General features: G+C 39.7%; 1 long non-coding RNA gene across 1 annotated transcript; it reads left to right on the top strand.

Annotated features, from left to right (window-relative positions):
• Window positions 1-2,373: 2,373 nt before the first annotated feature.
• LOC112541277 (uncharacterized) lies at window positions 2,374-9,452 on the top strand. Its single transcript, XR_003085296.2, has 3 exons — window positions 2,374-2,493; window positions 8,471-8,525; window positions 9,211-9,452. It is a non-coding gene; the product is annotated as an uncharacterized LOC112541277 (long non-coding RNA).
• Window positions 9,453-22,022: the final 12,570 nt, after the last annotated feature.

Here is a 22,022-nt window from a genome sequence, read left to right as displayed (position 1 = left end):
GCTGCTAAAGCTTTCTTCCAGGCACTCACTTACAGTTGCCCACCCAACCTACAGTACATTAAGGAAAGAGTTTACTGGTTGTTTTTCCTGATGAGTTAACTTGGGCTTATTTCTAGGTAATAATGAGTTCACAAGAAAAATGAATGGAAACAAATAACTAGATGCATTTGGTTTTGCAGGATAATATAATAGATTAGTGTGTTATGGACAAAATGAGTGTGTTATGTTTACTATGTGCTATGATTTACACATAGTAAATCAGGTGTCCGTAGGGAAATATCAAGTGGCAGAGTTCAGAAAATATTATTCATTATAGCACATACAGATAATGGTTTTGAATTTTTTTTGTTTTTTATTAATATAATTATTGATATAAAAAGCCATCCATTGCTATTTTGTTGCTCTCTAGACGTATTTCTGATGAGCCAGAAGACTGACAAGAGAATAGGTGCCTTTCTGAATGCTATCCAAACCCCAGATTAAAAATGCTGTAACAGCCTTCATAACATGTACTAGTCCTCTTTTTAAGACAATACTCTGAGCGGTTTCTTTGCATTTAGGAAAGAACTTAAAGTGGAGACCACTTTCTCCATCTCACTGTTTTTCTCATGAAGCATCCAAACACAAATACAGAATGCACTATCAAGTCTTGAATGGCCTGAGTTAAATACTGGAAAAAAATATTATTAAACTACGTTTTAAAAGGAGGTTGTTTATAGAAAATTAAAAAAAAATATATTGGTAAACCAATCCATAAAAGAAATTGGACTAGGAACATTAACCCTCCCAAAGAAGAAATACAGCCCACATCTTGGCTCTCCTTTCTGCCTGGGTTACTATAGTAAAAGAAAAGATCTCCCTCTGCTGGCAGAGGGCAGACAGGTCATTTTTAGTGTTCTGTTTGCAATGTACACGGGAAAATGTTTGGAACCAGCAGCTGCATGATCCAGATTATCAGATTCCGAAATGTCACAGGAATGCGACACAGCTGTAGTAGGCAACCTGTAAACTCTTGTGCTAGTTAAGCAAATCTTCATACAATCCTACATAAATTGCCCCTCCCATTCATGAGACATTCAGATTAGCCCTAGATAATTTACATAAATAACTAGCTTTGGAGAACAAGTCTACCATTATCTGGACAATCTGATTACTAAGAAGCAATGCCTCCTTTAAAGCATTGGGTCTACTGAACTTGAAGGATCTTGCCTATAAAAAACATACCAAGCCTTCTGGTCTTTTGTTTTTGGGCTAACTGCCCATAAGTGGGTAAATGGATGACAAGATGACACATGCCATTTGCCACACCCTCCACTTTGCAATTATTGTATTGCTTCTACCTTATCTACACACCATCATTTGCTCCCCGCTTAAAAAAAAAAAAAACCTAAGCACTAAGTGATTGGATAACAATAGTGGGTTACATTGCAGATTTGTCATACAGTCACAGCTATGAGTTCCTGGATTTATCAATTATTTTCTATCACATAGTGGTCATTTGTCCACCAAAGAAGACCTGCCTTTCTTCTCCCAAAAGCTACATTAAAAATAAAGCAGGAAGTTCTTTCTCCAGCCAGTCAGTACTGTATGTAGCATTGTCTGTTCATTCATCCATACATTCATTCATTAGCCAAATACACAGAAGGTCTGAAGCAAGTTTATTTTTCACAAAGTAGTTACGCACAACAGAGCTAGTACATACTGCTTTGTATTCTTCAACCTGGTAATCTCCAGATGTTTTGGACCACAATCCATAATGAGCATGAAATAATGTGCTGCCTGGGGATCATTTGGAGAGCAGTGGATTGGGGAGAATGGACTAGAAATTTGTTTTTTTTAAATAAGAAAGCTCAGTTGGGTGGGACAATGCCCCCATCTTCCATTGTCCCTCGTACAGATGACGGTGAGTGGGAGTTCCCTATTCTCTTTTGAAGGTTCTAAAATCTCCTACAGCACTATGAGCTGATTAATGCCTAAAAGCATTCATCAGATTTATAACAATTATCCGCTTGCAAACTTTGGACATTTGCTATTCTATTTATGTATTGCACTGGCTACCAAATCATGTGTAAAGTAGCACTTGGGATCATGCTCAAAGCTAATATACAAAGCTTTTAGTCATTAACTCAGTGTTTCTCAACCTTGCCAAATTTAAGACTTGTGGACTTCAACTCCCAGAATTCCCCAGCCAGCATGGCTGGCTGTGGAATTCTGGGAGCTGAAGTCCACACGTTTTAAACTTGCCAAGGTTGAGAAACACTGCATTAACCTATTGAACCATTTACCACTCTTTGTACTAAATGCAATTAAGACACGTTGGAGATTATAGTGCTGCCTTCTACGTATTTGAGTTCAGGAGACAAGGAACTGAACTCTATCTTAGACCTGAACTCTGGCTTAGATTTGTAACTTATCTTCTTTTCCCCTGACAGAGTGAGAAAGAAAGTGAAAACTTGACAGCCATCAGAACAGCACGGATGTTTCATCTGAAAGGTAAAATTCCATGTCAGGTTGAAGCAATTAGTTTGATTGTACCTCCAAGTCCTAGTGTGTCAGAAGAAGAACAGGAATGCAAATAGACTGAAAAAGTAAAATCTTCAAGTTGAGCTTGACTTGGAGACGCTGTGGAGACATCCACGTGGTTTTCTTGGCAACAGGACAGAACTGGTTTGCCACTGCCTTCATCTAGAATGATTTGTGACTTCTTAGTTTAGCCTATCACCTTGGCATTCTCTGATAGTCTCCCATCCAAGAATTAAGCAGGCCCAACCCTGCTTAGCTTCCAAGACCAGAGAAAGTCAGCCACATTCTTCCACCTATACAGACACATATAATTTATTTTTGTCACATTAAACCCCTGCTGTATGCCTGTTTCTGGACAGGACTGCCTAGGTGAACCTTCTATATAAAGCATTTTGAACTATTCTTTAGAAGATTAAAAAAAAACTAGTGTTGTTTGGCATTTACAAAAAATATCTACATCTGTTCCAGTGAATATTTACTTCTCACACAACAGCTTATAAAATCCCAGCAGGCGTAGCTGTGTCCAAACAGTATGTTTTAAAATTATTATTGGCAGAAACCCATGAAATCCAAAGTGCTAACACAGATATCATAAACCACATGTACTGGCAGCTGCTGAAAGAAACAGTATGAACTGATAGACCACCAACAGATCTTGCTCATATAGTAAATGATGCCTAGATCATAGTTATACAAAATCAGATTTGAAGAAGGAACCCAATAGAAAGGCACAAAGAATCCTAGTGTGACACAGGGCTAATATAGGGCTTGGAGTATAAGACAGGTGTACCATCTGACAGAGCAAGGTAACTGCTTGAAGCTACAGATGTCAAGGAATTAGAGCAGGGTTCCTCAACCTTGGAAACTTTAAGACGGGTGGACTTCAACTTCCAGAATTCCCCAGCCAGCCTTGCTGGCTGGGGAATTCTGGGAATTGAAGTCCACCTGTCTTAAAGTTGCCATGGTTGAAGAACCCTGAATTAGAGGACAGAATTAGATGGGCCCTGAAGCTTGCCTTGAAACTCCCAAGTTCCAAGCCTTCAAGTATGGAGAAGGACACCCTTACCCCTGAAGTAGAATTGAAATAAAATTGAAGTAAAATTAAATTACTATTCCAGTTGGTCTATACCAATGGAGTGGGAGAAGGTGCCATCTTTCTCTTGGTTTCAGGCTGCAGAATGTTCTTGCTGGAGTAGGTCTAAATAAATCCTCAATCACAGTATTTACTGTTTGACCCTAGGCTGGCTGGTCTCATGAAGTTGTTATAACGAGCTGGGGCTATATGTCTTGCTTTAAAGACTTTAGAGGAAGAAAATAAACATAGTAGAAGCATATTTAACAGAAACTAACATATGAAGCTAATCCTGGAGATATTAATCTCAAGCTCTCTAGCCTATTTCCTGTTCAATGCCCTTCTTATTCCTTATCTAAGTCCCATATAACATACTCACAGGAATGCATATCTCTCTGTGTGTAACATATCAATATGTTCCCTGAGATGCCATTCAGATTCCTTCAAGTTACATTTCTATTATGTGCTAATGTGTTCATTATTAAATACATAGTTCACTGATTATTATGTTAGCTTAATTCAATCTATGACCACTAGACCTTGGGGGAATACAATGTCTAGCATCCCACACAAGGAATACATGGAAATTTCCTTTCTTCTTGGTCCAGCACAATAGAGATGATCATTCTGTCTTCTTAGGTGTTTATTACAGCTTTACCCCTAATTCCTTCTACCGCTATGGAGGGAAGGCCCACTTCTCCTTACCAGATTTCACCAATTTGACACCTCTTAAATGTGTTGGAACTTTTAGTCCCAATTTCTTTTCATGGCACTAAAATACTATTCCAGGGAAGACGATGGTAAATGTTGCTTCAATACGATTTCCTAACTACATGTTGGTGTGTATAGGAGATTATGTTTTCAATCACCCTCACAGACAGATAAGTGTTATTTCAATCAAGTTAATAAAACATTTTCCTTTTTTTATATTTCCCTTAGGAAAAATATTCAAGGCTTAAAAAAAAAGGTCGTGAAGCTTTGAAATCTAGACAATTTCTGTTGCTTTGCTGCAAAGCCTCAGAGGCCAGTAGAGATTATCTATGCAGCTTTTGTAGTGAAATCTGGTTTTTAAAATTATGAATATGAAGGAAACTTTGTGGAGATGCAGAAACATACACAGATATGGATGTATTTCCAGTAGCTTCCAAGGGTAAGGTTGGCTCAGTAAATCAGATTCCATTCACCATTCCTAATTATCTCTGATGTTATGTGATCACTTTTGAGTGATTATGTGCCATCAAGTTAGTGTTGACTCTTAGCAACCACATAGATTTTTTCCAAGATAGTCTGTCCCCATCCTGGTCCTTCAAGTCTTACAATGCTACCATATCTAGTCTGCAAATGTCTAGACAGGCATTAGATGGCAGCAGAATGTCCCCAGCGTATGGGGAAAAAAATAAAGATATTAGTCACAATGGTACAATTAAAGCTCTGCCTGTTTTTGTTATGTGCATGGCTGACATTTTTATTTTTTTGACCATATCCTGTGGACTTCCCAGGATGGCAGCAAAGACTTAACATTTTTTGTATCTCTTCCCTGTTCTTGAGTTAACCAACCAGATTTTTGTAACCTAAATCTTGTAACCTTCAGATGATCCTAAGAAGGCTCATCTCCAAAGGGCTCCAAGTGTCAGTCAGAAGTTGTTGTGAATCTAAACCACCTTTTCCTCTCTGTGATTTTCTCTGGAAACAAAAGTGATGGGAGACTCAGTAGAAAAAGACAAGAAGGCAACAAATGGTGGAAAATATTGTCTAGACCACTAATAAAATTGCATTAATAAGACCAGGCAATTGTGGAAAATTAGTCTCATCTGGTTTCACCTTTGTGCTGAAATTATACATATAACAGTATCTTTGAACTCAGTGGAACCTGTGAATAGATGTGCACAGAATTGTACTGTAAATGCTATTACTATAACACACACACTAAATACAGATTCACTTTTTTGGGATGCAGAGATGTACCTATGTAGTATGGTGTTTCACGGTAATGATGCTGCTATGATAGCACCAAAAGATGATGGTCATATATCTGTGACATCCCATTTCATTTCAAGAAATGTCAGCCATGACTGAAATCACCCTAACACTTATGATATTATTCTTTGCACTTTCTCCTGATCAGAGTGTTCCCCAGGAGCCACATCTGCTTGCCTTTCCCAATTCTCCAATTGCTTCAGTAGCCTCAGATGTAGAGAAATGTAAGGCCCATGTATGAGCTTGTTCTCACAATCTTTCTTGTCTTTCTTGCCTTCCTCTTCCTCCTGAATCTTTTCCCCAATAATGGACCAAGAGCACCAGCTGCTGCTTCATCTGCTTTGTATCCCTTCTATCATAGTCGACACCCTGCTGCAAGCAACCCAGTCACATTGGTGGTGATTCTTTATCTTTCACAAAATAGCCTGGTCTCCAAACAAGCTGAACCACATTGTTCAGTGAATCACGTTATAACTTGCTTATCAGGCTCTTGCCGGCAGGGCTAAAACATGGACATGGTATTCATACAGCCATCTAAATCCACCCTCAGAGCATGAAGGAGGTGGAGACAGGTGGAAGTCCCCTAACATGGAATGCAGAATGATGGAAGCCATTCTTATATTAAGTAAACATTGTTCAGGCTGAAGAGTAAATTGCTAGAGCCAAGAATGAGAGATTGTAATATTTTTAATAATTTATGTTGTCCTTTATTAATCACGCAAGTGATTCATCAAGCCCACAGTCAATTTAATTAAGTTATATCATCCACCTTTTTTTTTTAATCAATCAGTAAGTTCTTTCAGAATATACCTTGGAGGTGTTCATTTGCTCTTTTCTTTCCCCTTGTTACTAAGCACAATGAGGATGACATTTTCTGGATGGTTTTTTGCTCAGGGAAGGGAAAAGGGTATGTCTTAAAAACTTATTTATCAGTTTTGCTCTTTGATTATCCACTAGCAGACTGCTTTATTGGCTTACAATTCTACTTCTGTAATGTTCATTTAATTATTTCCAGTGGGGTTTTCAAAACAAGGCTACATATTAACATTTACTATTAGCAGCATCGTGCACTAAATATATCCACTTTTTCTCCACTGATGCAAAAATAAACACAGAGAAATTTGCTCCACTACAAAGGTCAATAAGATAAAGGCAGATTTAACCATTTCCAATTTTGCAGCCATTTACAATGTTGATTATTTTTGTTTTGCTGAGTTACAAAGTGGATACAAAGCCCAAATGTCACTGGAAAACACTCTGTACAACCTCATTCATTCATTTATTCAGTTCTTCACCACTTGGAATTTGGGTAACTTGAATTATGCAGATTAGGTCCAGTATCAAATTTAATCAAATTAATAATTAGTTGAACTAAATATGGAGTTTAGTAAAATAGTCTAATCTTGGAATATCATGTTTTCTACTATTCATTGCTGAAACAAAGACTGATAGAAAATTGCTTACTCTAAAAACCTACTTTTATTCCAAATATCCTTTTTCTCCTGTAAATTATATCATCTTTGTTTTTTGTTTTTCAGTTTGGCAAAATCAGTGCAATTAATGTCACTTCAATTTCATGTTGTCCTCTATGTTAACAAAAAGCTATATAAGTCATAACAGCAGATGGCAGCCCTTATGACCATAGCTGATCTTGAAAAAAACTAAGCAAGGCCAGACCTTATTTAAAAATAGAATATGTTCTAGAAATCATGGTATTATACATGTCCATTATTACAGAGGATTGCAGTTGTACTACAGATGACAGTTGTAGTGGTCGGGTTGGTTGCTTGGTCTTGCGATCATTATTGGCTATCTTTAATATAATCTACTCCATAAAATATTTTCAGATCTGCCCTTCAGGCCTGAATTCAAGCGATCACACAACTGGTGACAAGTATGCAATACAGTGATAGCCAAGTAAAGGTGGGAGCAACCTTTGTGGCTTTCGTATTTTCAGCCAGCTCCACGTCACACTCACTAAACTCTAATTTTTATTTACTACCAACTCATCTATTTAGGGATGCTTGAAGTTGCATATAAAGCTCTAAACCATTTGTTGGAAACATGGAGTGCAACAAAACTGTTTAAAGCAGTGCTTTTCAAACTTGACAATTTTAAGATGCATGGATCCAGCATGCTGGCTGGGGGACTCTGGGAGTTGAAGTCCACGCATATTAAAGTTGCCATGTTTGAAAAACACTGGTTTAAAGGAACGCAAATAGGTAATTTTATATTCCAGATGTATTCATCCAATTTATTCATCCATCACTTTTACCAGTGATGGCAAACCTTTTGGGCTTGGCGTGTCAGAAATTCAGAAAATGCCTAATTTGACTTTGCTGGTGTGTCACCCACCCACCCCGAACAAAAGAAAACAATTGTTTACGTATTCATTTGTTTAAAAAAAAAATACAGTCCAATCATGCATGGTGCTATGTATTATATACAAAGAAACATCAAATAATTACAAAAATGAAATATGAGTAAAACAAACTCAGTTTCTTTGGTAACTCAAACAGAGAGAATAATTGTTGTTGGGTGTTGGTGAATGCTGGCATGTCACCCAAAATGACATGGCGTATCACCTTTAACACGCATGTCATAGGTTCACCATCACTGCTTTAGACGGTAAAAATATGTTACTTCACTAACTTACAATTGTGGTGGGCCATATTTGGGAGTCCTTCTGGTGAATGAAGACTTGACATTTGCCCCAGAGAACTGTCCTGACTATACCATTGGCAATTTAAGCATGTAGGTGCAGCTGAAGGGTTTAAATCAGTGTTTCCTGACCTTGGCAACTTTAAGATGTGTGGACTTCAGCTCCCACAATTGGGAGTTGGGGTGGCAGAGCACAGGGCAGCAGAGGTCTGCTTTTTACTTTGTTTTTTTTTGCAGCATGAAGCCAGGCTGGACACGCCTCATCAGCAGCAGGAGCAAGAAGATGGCGAAGGTCAGCTGGGGCAGCAGGGGGCCAAAAGGGCATAGATAGTGAGGGGGAGATAGGTGGGTGGAGGGAGTTGAAGTACCCCTGAGGTCATAAGTGTGGGTGGGCTGCCAAGTGCCTGAATTTTGATCATGTGACTGTGGGGGTGCTGCAATGGCCATAATTTTGGGCACAGGTTGTAAGTCCCTTCATTCAGTGCCGCCATATCTTCGAACAGTTACTGAACAAATGGCCTTCATCCATTCATCGAGGACTACCTGTATTTGTATTTGAGCACAGATGGAGGCACAGCCTAAACACTTCAACAGACATTCAAAGTCCATTATTTCCTGATCAGATCTCCTGAGAAAGACAAATGTTTAAAAAGCCAAGTCAGCTCATTGTGTACCTTTGTCTGTGTCACCCTCAAAACCTGCAGTCTGTTGTTTGTCACCTGTAGCTCGTGTGCATCCTCCTTTTGGCTAGATAAGTCATCTTCTCCAGTCATCTCCCAATCTTCTGGTTCTGGGCCACTTTCCTGTACCAGGAAAAGACTTTGACCAAGTATTGAATTAAGGCACTAAATGGAGAGAGTCACATTAGATCCTGAAGGATTTCTTGGCAGCTACACTGACTGCCAGGAGGCACTTTGTGACTCATTTTCATCTGTATTAGGACTCGTCAGATATACATAGCCATTTCTTTTCTTTAGAGTTCCTACCAAGGTGGGATGAAGACCAACTGATGCCCTAAGCACAGCACAGCTGTGTGCCTCTCAGCCCTTCCATTGTTTAACTGACAAGACATGAAGACTCAGTAAGTGCTGAAAACTAAACTTGAGTGTGGCAGTGAAAGAGTTAAGGGCATGATAGCTAGGGGGGAAACTCTGTGGTGTCCCACTTCCCCTGGTGCCCTAAGCACATGCTTATTTTGCTTCATGGTTAATCCAGGGCAGGTTCAGACTCTCTACCAGGAAATGAACTCAGGGGCCATTGTACTTTAGATGACTAGATATAATGCATTAGCTTTAGGAGCTATCTACATCTTGGCATTCAGTGGAGTTGCAGGAGCAGATACTGTACATGAAATCAGTCAGATTATTGGTATATGCAGTTCACCTTCCTTTAAGCTCTCAGAGTGGAGCAATACATCACGCCTTGTCCCCATGTATGAGGTTTACATGATTTCCACCACCACCCTGCCTTGGAGGGGGGAAGGTTCTCTATTTTGACACAGTAAAATCCTGTGCTATTTTCAGTTATATTGGCCACCAGGAGGCAGTATGTGACCAGTTTCATCTTTATTGGGATAAATAAAGTCATTCATCTTTATTGGTCATCTTTATTAGTCATCTCTATTCCCCCAGCCCTCCAATCCATATCTCTCTATTCTGAGAGCTTAAGGGAAGGTGGACTTAATATACCATTCTGATAGACTGACAGCCATACAAGTGAGTGGAGCTCATGGTGAACATAGTACCAGGGGCAGAATGAGGACAGAAATGGACAGGGACAAATGCATATTCACATATTCAGGAGCTTGTTCACAAAGATCTACCAACTTAGGCTCCCCTCCACATTCAATCAGGATTAATGGGGGGGGGGGAGTTAGGTTAAAGCCCTAACACTCTAGCAACCAGATCCAAATCACTGCTTCCTCCATTTTGGCTCTTCTCTATCACATTTGGCTTTAGCTCTGCCTAGCAATGTCAGGCAGCCACCCGACAATTACCTGCAATATAATGCCACCATCATAAGAAGGAAAATTGCTCTCTTCGTCTTAGAGAAAGGTTGTAAAGGTTGTGTTTTTCAATCTCAGCAATTTTAAGATGTGTGGACTTCAACTCCCAGAATTCTGGGCGTTGAAATCCACATATCTTAAAGTTGCTGAGGTTGAGCAACATCGTCTTAGAGGAAGAGATTGAAAGATGAAGGAAAAGTATAACAGGTAACAAAACCTGTAGGCATAAAAATATGCAAGGCATAAAAATAATTAACTGTAAATTAATTTACAGTTACAGTTTCAGGGTATGATTTACATACTTTTTGTTAAGGCATGAATTTATAAGCATTCTTGGTGCTAATCCACACCTCCAAAATAACCGCATTGTATTGTTGTTTTTTCCTAAAGAACAGCATCTAAATAGGCCTTCAGGAGAGTAATATTGATTTCTGAAGTTACAAACAAAATGTCTTAGGTTATTCAGACAAACAAGTGGGACGCTGGAATATGATGTACCAGAATTACATATAAAAACTGTACTGATGTCAGATAAGCCTGTTATTCATATTTATAGAAGGTAGTTATGAATATTTATGAACATGTCTAATATAAATCACAGCCAGATTAATACCATGCAGTATGCAGATTTTCTTCATATTCACTTGTGTGAGGTTTTTTTTCCCAAAGTAAAACACATTCTGCAATTTACTAGAGTGCTATTATTATCTCGTATTCAGATCCACTATTAGAAATCACATCTTTCAAAGGAGCTGTTTGACTTTCTGCACTTCAAGCAACACTGTCAGAAGGCTTTTCTATATTTGCACCTGAATATTCTGCCTATGACAAATTTTAGATATAATAGCATGAGCTGATGAATAAATTTAACCCATACCATATGCATATCATTGTTTCTCTTTTCCATACTAATCATTTGGATAATGATAGATGACTTATTCATTAATATATGGAAAGAAGCAGCTGCATATAAGACCCTGGACATTGAACACTGTCCCCTTTAAATAACTGAATGAATTGAAGTGGGAAAAGTGTACATCAACATGACTAAAGCCCAAGATTGTGCCACACATTAACAAGCAGTGGGACTGGGTATGAGATTCTTGAGTATCATTCTGCCAGGGAGTGGGCTGGCTTATTAAGGAAATCAGTGAGGTAACAGTGATGTCATCACAGTTACTAATCCACAGAAGGAAAGCCATACGCACAGAAAATCAAAGCAAGCATGACAAGTGGGAAGTCTGCCTGCCTCCCTGCCTCCCTCTCTCCTTAACATGTACTCACGCATGTAATTTTGGGGAAAGATGGACGGATGGATGACAGAGAGATAGATGATAGATAAACAGATGGAGTAGATAGATATCCTTTCCCAAGACTGTGTGCATGTGTGCATATTCACTCTCTCTCTCTCTCTCTCTCACACACACGCACACACTTTGCTTAGGCAGAGGCTCCATGAGCGGGCCCACACGTGGGAATACCAAGAACAACTTTTTTGCCTTGCTGTGTTGTACACATACCATTCTTTACACTGTTCATATATTTCAAGCACTGGCAAGAAAGAGGAGTAGCCCCTTGAAGTTCCTTTCCTGTGAGGTGCAGGCTTTTCTGCAGCCCCTTGTAGAAAGGAAGAGCATTTGAACCCCAACATCATGGCGAGCTCAGACTCAGATGAGGAGATCGACAATGAGCAGCCAGTCCCAGAGTTGCCAGATGAACCGCTGCCTGAGGATCTGCAGGCAGAGGAGGATGGGCTGTCCAGTAACCAGCAGGCATGGCTGCCACCAGTTTCTGAAGATGAGGAGTCTGAGCTGCCACCCCTCCCAGTGCAAGGGCTCGCCGTGCAGAGGGGAGGGGAGAGCAAAGGCCTCTGCAAGGCTGCTTGCAAGAAAGGAACCTCGCCCTTTCAAATGAGCAACACCGGGGCTGTTTCTCTTTAAGAAGAGCAGCAAGCTCAAACTTCTCCATTGGCAGCAACCGTTCATTTATTCAGACTCCATGTGCCTTGACTCCTGATCTGAAACCTCATGACTTTGACTCTGGACTTGCACTGGCTGACAACCCTTCTACAACATTTGGACCCTTGGACTTTGCTTGACCACACTTGTGTGCGCTGTTTTGGATGGGAACTCTTTTAAGGCAAGCTGAGCTTTTGGGGACTTGTTTCTCTACTCGGTGTCTTTGCATTCACAATTCCTTTGCCACTTGTTTATTTACTTCACAAAACTTACCAGTAAAGTTTGCAACCACCTCTCTGTGTGCTTGGCCTGGGACAGGACAGTTTGTTGCCAACCCACCCTTTTGGGGAAAAAAGGAGGTGATTGCTTGCTTGTCCAGCACAGAGAAAATGGAGCAGATTCTCACAGCAAGTCACTCTCTTTACCACCCAAAGATACCCAAAGATAATCTCCACTTTGAGAATAGGTCAGCTTTACCTAAATAATTCACAAAAGCGCATACATCGACCCAGATCTATGGAGACTTGCAGCTGTTCTCAGAGATTGAAAGAGATTGGTCACTCCAGTTTTTGAGGGTTTTTATTTCGATCATAAAAATAAAATATCAAGAATAGAATAAGCACTGTTTGAATATTTTAAAGTAAAAACAACTAGAAAATGTCTAAATGAGAGGACTTCCTTGAGCTTGATATGTGCTGAAAATGTTCTGCACCTATTTACCAGGGCCCCAAAGGGATTGAAGGGCGATCGGGAACACAAAATGGGGCAGTCACTTGTCTCCATTGGGGCCTCTCTGGACTTGAAATACCTACAAGCAGGACTATCAGACATGTGTTTTACAGCATATTAAAGTTGCTCCCATAGGATGAAAATAAACAACCAGCAAGCTTTGGCAGATGTTAACTATTCATTGATGGTGTCCTTATAGTAAACTCTTGTTTATGTATCCTACAAAGGCTGCTTGGAACTTAATCTTTCTCTTCTCTTCTTCCTCCCTCATACAGACACGTAATCTCTGGCCACAGACCATCAAATGATCAGAAGATACAGTATCTGCTAGAACTGTTATCCCAATCCTTTTTATAATGTCATGTTTTAAGCTGGATGGACATAGGTCAGATGCTGTAAATTCTATCTATAGAAGAGACTTGTCTTAAAAGAAAAAGAGAACTTTGCCAGCAGACAAGAGGCAAATATTTCTCAAAAGTGGTGGTTACCTGGGGGTAGTAAGTGGAGTTTCAAACATTCCCATGTTTTCTTGCCATGTTCTGTCAAAGTGTATTTGGAATGGGAGAATCGTCATTAAAATGTGCTTTGAAAAGTTTACTTGAGTGCAACAATTTCTCCATTAAGATACCTTGATTTGGGATGAGTGCTAATAATATTGGCTCACAGTTCTCATAATTACATTTTTAGTAGATTCTGTTTTCATTTTATTAGGGATGTAACTTTGGGGGTTACTATTCCAGTGCCAACTGACAACTCAGATATCAGACTCTTCTCTGCTACTACCACCCATCTCTAATCTATTCAAGCTAGGAAGTGGGTGGATTTCTTCCTGACTTACAAAGTGGTTTACTTAGAAGTTAGGAGACAACCAGCTAAGTTTCCATCCCACTAATCAATAATTAGTCCATTTCCGCTTCTCTCTCTCCCTCTCTCTAGTTCAGATTCTACCATGAAACCTTTAGCAATTTAGGCACATGGTTGAATACCTTCCCTTAAAGATGCAAAGAAATCCAAGTCAGACCAAGGTATGCATAGTGACTTATTGAAGAAAGGATAAGAATAGGATAGCGAGGGAAGGAGTATAGTGTTCAATAATAAAAGTCTGTCTGTCTGTCTGTCTGTCTATCTATCTGAAGGTTGACAAAGTTAGATTTATTTACTAAGGAAAACTACTGTAGCCAAGCTCACTCATTCAGCCCTAACCCAGCAGATGAGGCCCAGATGGATATCATGGTTGAAGGTGTCAAAAGCCACTTAAAGATCCAGGAGTAGTAATGGAGTTGCACTCTTCTCATCCATTTGCCAGCACTCATCAACAAAAACAAAGCCACCAAGTAAAGGTAGTCCCATACCCTATCCAAAACCCTGGCTGAAATGGACCCAAACTGTTGAGATTAAATTGAGAAGCCTTCTGTTGAATTTTGTTCCAGGCAATCAGCAATGGCATTTCTTCCTGTCACAATTTCTGCGTGGGAATAGTCCCAAGGAAAAGCAAGTATTTCCTTTGCTGAATGTTTTATAACACAGCCTTCCCCAGTCTCATTTCCTCCAGGAGTACTGGACTACAATTTCCAGAATTCCCAGTCAGCATGGCCTTTTGCTGCTGTAGCACTTTCATTGTAGGAAATCTGCTATATTAACTCCTAGCTGACATGATCTATCAGTGGGCCTGAAATGCTATGTGCAAAGAGTAAAGCTGGAATGCCCAGAATGTGCTTGTGGTGCTTACATTTTGTTATATCTGAGTTTCGTTGACCATTACTCAGCAAAGTCTATTTTGTATCATATTTCATGATGATTCAGACATCCGTGTGAGAGTTTTCCTCTGATCTCTAACTGTTCTGACCAGGCATTTAAAAACTACGTGTGTTTCAGATGCAGTTGCTGAGAAATGCTGTGGGGAGGAGATGGGATTTAAAAATAGCTGCCACCTTCCCAACTAGAGGAGGATGCTGTACCAAGAGAAGCAAACTGATCTCGCTTCCTACTATGTATAGAACAGCCGGGTATAATCATACCTGCTTACTCACCCTGGTTGAAATGCCTATTTGTGCACAAAGACAATCTCTCATTTCGATATTTTTTCTGCTTCTCTCCTTTGTTTCTTTTGGTGTTTTTATGAGGTTTTCTCTACCATCTCATTTTTTTTTTCCCCTCTGAAAAATGCCCACATGTCTCTCTTAATAAAAAATAGACAGACAATCAGACTGGAAATGGGGCAGATTCTGATCTTTGTTACACATCATTGCTAAAGCATGGGTGATAATTCCTTTAATTTTCCTAATCATACTGTCCAGTGGTTTAGACTAAGCAAAGGATTTTTCAAAGCCGTCTGCTGAGGTGATGCTTCTGGGCAGAATGCAGTTCAAGCCATGCCAGCAGCATTTCCCATAATAACAAAGGATTATTCCATGAAGAAAGCAGAAGCCATTCAAGCAGTGGAAATGTGATAAATGACTTGGTTTTTTAAAGGAATTTAATCCCTTTGTGATGCATGTGGATATCACAGTATGCAGAAATAGGTGTGTCACAACAAAGCTATATGGACATCCTTTGCTTTATGGGAAGGTAAGTCTCTTCTCTCACCTGCCATTTTACTACAAAATGTTAATGTCTTGCTACCTTTGGCAGCTCCAGGTTGGCTAAAGCTTCCCAAAAAATCAATTTTAGATTGGAAATGGATTTTTATGGTAACAGGAGATCAAGCAATTTCCAAAGAGTTGATTGCCTGTGACAGTTAAGAATGTTGCCTCACCTAATAACTGTTTTAATTGCAGTGACTTTTCCTCCCACCTTCTCCTGCTTGACACTTTCCACAATTCATACTAAGAGACAATTATTTGTTGACATTCCACATGTTTTTGTCCTGAGGAACTCTAGTTCCCAATGTCTCCCCACTATTATGGAACACCAAGGAGAAATGCTTGGTCATTCTTTGTACACATGCAATTTTATTGGAAGAGATCAGATCTTAAATTGAAGTGTAAATGTGCCTTCTCCAGAATATATCAATCTGGCTTGATTCAACATGACACAATTAAAAGAAGCAATATATCCATTATTATTCCGCTAACGAGGCATCCCAAGGATTCTTGCATCAGAGTGGGGGTTTTTTGGTACTGCTATACCAGCAAGGTCTTCTAATACTGGTTATGGCAAAGTTTGACTTGAAGGATGTGATTTCAATTTACTGCCATGTAGGAAAAATGCTGGCGGCGCCTTGCAAAAAAGGAGTTGGGAGCAGTTGCCGGTAAGCGTGAAAAACTGCGCGCGCCCGAAAAGGGCGCGAAGCAACGGAAACCCCGCCTCCTGCGCTCGCCAGCTGGGCTCTGCCCTAGGAAGGAGGCACTGGCAAACCACTTCCGAAACACCTTGCCTTGAAAACTGTAAGGACTCGTCCAGGCAATCACTGCAGAGTCGGTAACGACTGAGCGCAGATTAAAAAAAAAAAAAAGCACCTCTCAATTTGATCACTGGATGGACCTATGCCGTGATTTATGCCATCTTTCACCATGCCACAGGCTTGTGTTGCCATCCATTGTTGCTGTAACCACATCTATGTCTCTCTGGGTCATTCTCAATGAACCTACTTCTTACTTCATCACTTGCCTTGTAGAACAACATATTTTTAAGAATAAGGCCACTGTGAGTAAGCTGGCCCTCCAAGAACAGTGCAATTATGGCAAGCACCATTTAAAGATACAGTGGTACCTCGAGTTACGAACGCCCCTCCTTACGAATTTTTTGAGATACGACCAGCTCCGGCCCCAAAAATTTACCTCGACATGCGAACTCCGCCTCGAGCTACGAACCGGATCCGCAGCCATTTGCCCTGCTGCCACGCGGTCACGGCTTCCTGTGGGCGAGATCACGGTAGCAAGGAGACGTTCGGTGAGGCTTGTGGTGTGTTTTGTGGCGTTTGGAAGGTTTTTGGTGTGCTTGCCAGCATGGCTCCAAAGAAAATGCAGAGCAGGCTTGGCAAGAATAAGGCTTTGAAGAAAAAAGTGACAATCGAACTGAAAAAGGACATTATAGAAAAGCACGATCGTGGTATTCGTGTGACTGATCTGGCCTCAGAGTACAAGATGGCGAAGTCGACCATCTTGACTATTTTAAAGAATAAAGATGCCATCAGAGGAGCTGATGTGGCAAAAGGAGTAACCATCTTAACAAGGAAGAGGACACAAGTGCTGGAAGAGGTGCATATGTTTCAGAACTGTTTAACCGTATGTATTTACATTGAACCTTATGGGGGAAATTTGCCTCGTGGTGCGACCAAATTCGGAGGGCGGAACAGATTAACCGTATTTACATTGAACCTTATGGGAAAATTTACCTCGAGTTACGATCAACTCGAGTTGTGACCAGAGTCACAGAACGGATTAAGTTCGTAACTAGAGGTACCGCTGTATTTCACATCTTATAATTGAAGTTATTTCAGAATTCCAACTTAACTGAAACATAGCTACAGGTAGTCCCCAGTTTAAGAACAAGTTCCATTCCCAAGGTCTGTCCTTAAGATGAATTTGTATGTAAGCCAGAACAGTATTATTGTATACTACTATATAAGTAGTATTGTGTAATGTACTCGAATCATTGTGTATTTAACTTGAATTTTGCTACAATAGACTCTGTCTTAACTATGGGTTGTCTGTAACCCGAGCATTCTTAACCTGGGGACTACCTGTACTTGGAAATTATTTTTAGACACATTCATTACTGTTGTAACAAAGCAGTAAGAGTCAAGGAATTTTCCTGTGGCCACTTCTTCTACAATACTTTCCTAGGAAGAAGCCCTTGCTTAGGTCAACTTACCAAGCATGAGGTACTTGCTCCAGACAGCCCTGTTGCTAGCAGCTGTTTTCTGGAAAAAGCCAATGCCTCTCTGCCCTGATCTTCTACTTTTGCCCCACCTCCCCAAGTCTGCCACCTGAAACAGGAAGCTCACGGTGGCTTAGGAGAGAGCTGACCTACCTCAGAACATGGCATTCAAGGCAAGATGTCTCAGAAAGCCCAAGAATGTGTGGTTGAATGAAAACATGATTGGAGATGGAAACTGAAGCAGGTCCACTGCTCAGCACCTCACTTCAGGCAGTGCTGTGTCTTGCAGTGACCCCTATAACTGTACACCTCTAACAGACAACAGCTTGAGATGTTAGGCTTTGGTGGAGGGAGGTAGATTCTGACTTTCCTTGTCTCACCTTATTGAATTAATTAGCCATTCAGCAGCAAAAAGAAATAGTTCAAATACTTCATATGCATTAAATTTACATGATTATTAAACATTGGTTTATACTGGTGCAAAATTCAGGATCTTGACATTTGAACATTCTGGTTATTCATGACATTTTTTAAAAGTTCGTAAAAGAAAAGAAATATTTTTAATTAATATGTGGAATGAATGCATTTCTGACTCTTTCAAACTGCCTAATAACTAGTTTTCTGGGTGATGCAAAGCAAAATGATGAGCTATAAGGTAAGGATAAAACAATAACAGGTACACTTGCACAGGATAAAACCAAAATATAACCCACAGCAAAGGATCAAATGGAGAGAAGGACAATTTCTAGACAGGCCTAGAATAACTACAATTGCACTACATTACATTGTTTACATCATATTGTATTTTAACCACAATAATAGGATAAATATAATTTTAAAAAGAATGTCATTACCATAGTTACGCACATTGGGTTTTTAAATGTATGCATATTTATTATATGTCAGAGATAAATTATGCATGCAAATATTGCTTTAAAGTTGTACAATAGACTCCAAATGCAATAAAATGAGGTGGTTCAAATGAAAAGAATGAAGGGGATCTTTTGATCTGGAGTCCTATCTTTGAACTTCAATGTGCGCTATGTCTTTATTTGTAGCCCACCAACAGTAAAGCCCCACCTAAGAGTAGCACTGAGAGTACAATTTTGAGAAACTGGATTACAAACTGATATGAATCTATTAATTTAGAAGCATGTTAGCAAAACACTTGTCTGTACCTGACTGCAGTGAGAGTTTAAAATGGGCATCAGGAACTAGGAATCTACTCTTGAAGTGTTGGCAAATATCTCTACTCAGATCTCACAGTTCTTCGAAGATAGATGTACATTCATTTCACAATAGGAACGTGTTCAAATATGCTTTTATGCATTTAACTGGGTATATTATTAGTATTTAAAAGCCCAATACGTGTGGCCAAGGTAGTGACATTCTTTTTAAAATTATATTTCTCCTATTACTGTGGTTAAAAATACAAGTTGTAAAAAATATAATAGCTTACAATTGTAGTTAACGTTAGCATAATGTTAATGTAATTCTTGTTGCTTTGTTGCCCTCTGCTGGTTTTGAGATATATACATATGTATTCACTAAGATACATAAATATATTCAAACATCCACTAAGTGGGTTTGTGTGATCTCAATCCGTGAACTCACATTTTGGCTGGGTCCTCCAGTTACATTAAGCCATCGTGTAATTTAGATGTTGGGGACACATTGTCCCATTGTATTAAGCTACTGTGGTTTGTAAACCCTGGTTTATGATTTAGTATGGTACGTGAATTCAGATACAGATAGGTTGGGGTTCATAGCTATTAATTAGCCATCAAGAAGATGTATTTATTTATTTTTACTAAATCCATACCAACTATAGTCTGATGCAGAAACATTTGGCATTTCTATACAGGTAGTTTCAAGCAGTGCCAATCAAAAGATATTGTGCAGGTCTTCTGTCCTTTTCTCTTTAACTGACATTTTTAGCAGGAATAGAGAAGTTGCAGAAAAGCATGATGATTACATGCAGTTACATGAACGAAGCAGAACATTTGTTCTAATGGGGAATCAAAAATGCTTGTCATTCTATTACATATTGTCCAGGGACCTGTCAATGGAACATGATACCTATACCTAATGCTCCAAGAAACTACTATTAGAAACTAGACAACCTGTGACCCATTGGGTCATTGTTTCAGAGATATTGCCTTACCTAAACAGAGAAACAAAATGACCAAGGACAAAAAAGCAGTGGAAGTGTGAGCGACTTGTAACTTGCTGCTGGCTTCCCCATTGACTTTGCTTGTGGGAAGCTGGCAGGGAGCATCAGCAATCTCCCTCCCTCCCTCCCTCCCTCCCTCCTTTCCACACATAATATAGGCTTGCACCATTTGCCCCCCACCCCTCATGACCCTCAGGAGAGCCCCTGTGAAGTTAATAGTAAGTTTTGGTAGTATATAGATGGGTGAGAGTTTTAGTAGTATAGATACGTGACAGTTTTAGTAACATATAGATGGAACAAAGCAGATGAAACTGATGTAGATTACTTACTTGACCTTTGGACTTATAGGTTTGAAATCCTGTTTTTGCAAATCAGTGTCAGATTATTTTAAAAACGATGGAGCTAGTTTTTATCTTAAAATGTGGTCGTGGAAGAGAAAAACTTATTTTTATTGGAATATTCAATAAAGGTTGGCTACAATAATCTGTCTATTGGAAAAATTATTCAGGAGTTGGAATACTAGTTCATGTACTTTGGGGTCTTTGCCATTCATTTCTTGGTTTGACATTCACAACATTGTTAACTTAGTTTTAAAGTAATCATGGCTTCCCAGTATTAGGAAGTTATAGTTTTAAAGTGATCCAAATTCCCCGGAATTTGGAATTTATCAAGGTCATTTATGCATTGGAGATGTCAAAAAATATGATTGTACCACACTGGAAAGATACTGATTTGTAACAGTGTATTATTCACTCAAATCTGCAGTTTTTTTCAACAGAGCATCAAGGAAGACAAGCAATCACACCAAATTTACTTAAGGTTTTGTATGATAAAAATGTCCAAGCCTTCCCACCCTTTCCCCTTTTTAAATGTAAGTTTTATTCATATATGCTGTGTTTGTTCATTGTTAATTCAGATCATAGCAGTTGTTGACACCTGTATGACATGGAAAATGAATTTATATTTTTTGCTTATAACATACTGTTATTGCTATAATTATTTATTGTTGAATCATCAATAGCAATAATAATAGTAGTGATAACAATAACACATTTTTTAATACCTAGGACAGAACTGCAGTTCACCAGAGCACAATGCAGTGGTTGAAGGCAGCTGAAGAGAAGAACTGTGCCCTGGGAAGCCAAAAGCTTAGGATAAGAAGTGCTACAGTCACATTTCATACTATTTGCCACCATCTGCCAGGAGCTCCCAAATGACCCTCCATGCAAAGTGAAGAGGCAACTGACGCTTCTCCGTGACGGAATTTGGAAGCTGGCAAGCTGTGAGGCTTCTTCTCAATGCATGCCAGTGATCATGCTTTGCCAGCAGGTGTTGCTGTCTGCCATGGGAACAAGCAGCTTATAGCAGCTGCATTATTTGAAACCGTTTCCCTGCTGACATTGTCTATAGAATTCAGAAAGTGTGTGTTACAGTTGATGTTTCACAAGCCAACCATCTTGCCATTTGTTAAGTGTTGTGGGCTAAGACCATCTCTTCTGGATATAGAGTTATAGTGTTGATGCCAGAAGCTCCCTCCCCTTTCTCCTAATCCTCTATGCAGTGGGCGCAGTCCATGATAGGGTGGGTCAGCCCAACTATGAGCTGGTTCAATTTGTCCTTTGTGCCCTTTCAATACTGTATATTACTGCCCTGGCTACTGGAGTAGGCCCTACCCACATCATCTCCAATGGTGATGGCCCTGCATTGACTGGGCAGAGGCTGCCCACTTTGCTTTCACAGGCAGGCCCCAGGGAAACCTCAGCCCTAAATCTATGAGGTGCCCTTTTGCACTGTCAGAAATACGTATTTATGAATGGTGATTGTCCTGGGAAGGACTTTGTACAGTGAATATTAAGAGTTATTCAGGGGTTCTCTTGTTGGGATGACTATGAGTTTGCTGTCAGTGGGAGCTCCTGATTCATTGTTGGTAATATAATTTCTCCAGCTGTCAGAGAAGGACTGTTTTATATCTATCTATCATCTACCTAGATCTACCTATCTATCATCTATCTCATCTGTCCATTCATTTTATATGGCTGCCCATTTCAAACAAGTGACTCTAGACGGCTATCAACAATAAAAAAAAAAAAGCACCCCCCCCCA

The sequence above is a fragment of the Python bivittatus genome, unplaced genomic scaffold (genome assembly GCF_059951505.1).
Source record: "Python bivittatus isolate LINGU-HERP-01145 unplaced genomic scaffold, Pbiv_v1 ctg000840_np1212, whole genome shotgun sequence".
Taxonomy (NCBI): domain Eukaryota; kingdom Metazoa; phylum Chordata; class Lepidosauria; order Squamata; family Pythonidae; genus Python; species Python bivittatus.
This window is presented reverse-complemented; position numbering and strand designations above follow the sequence as displayed.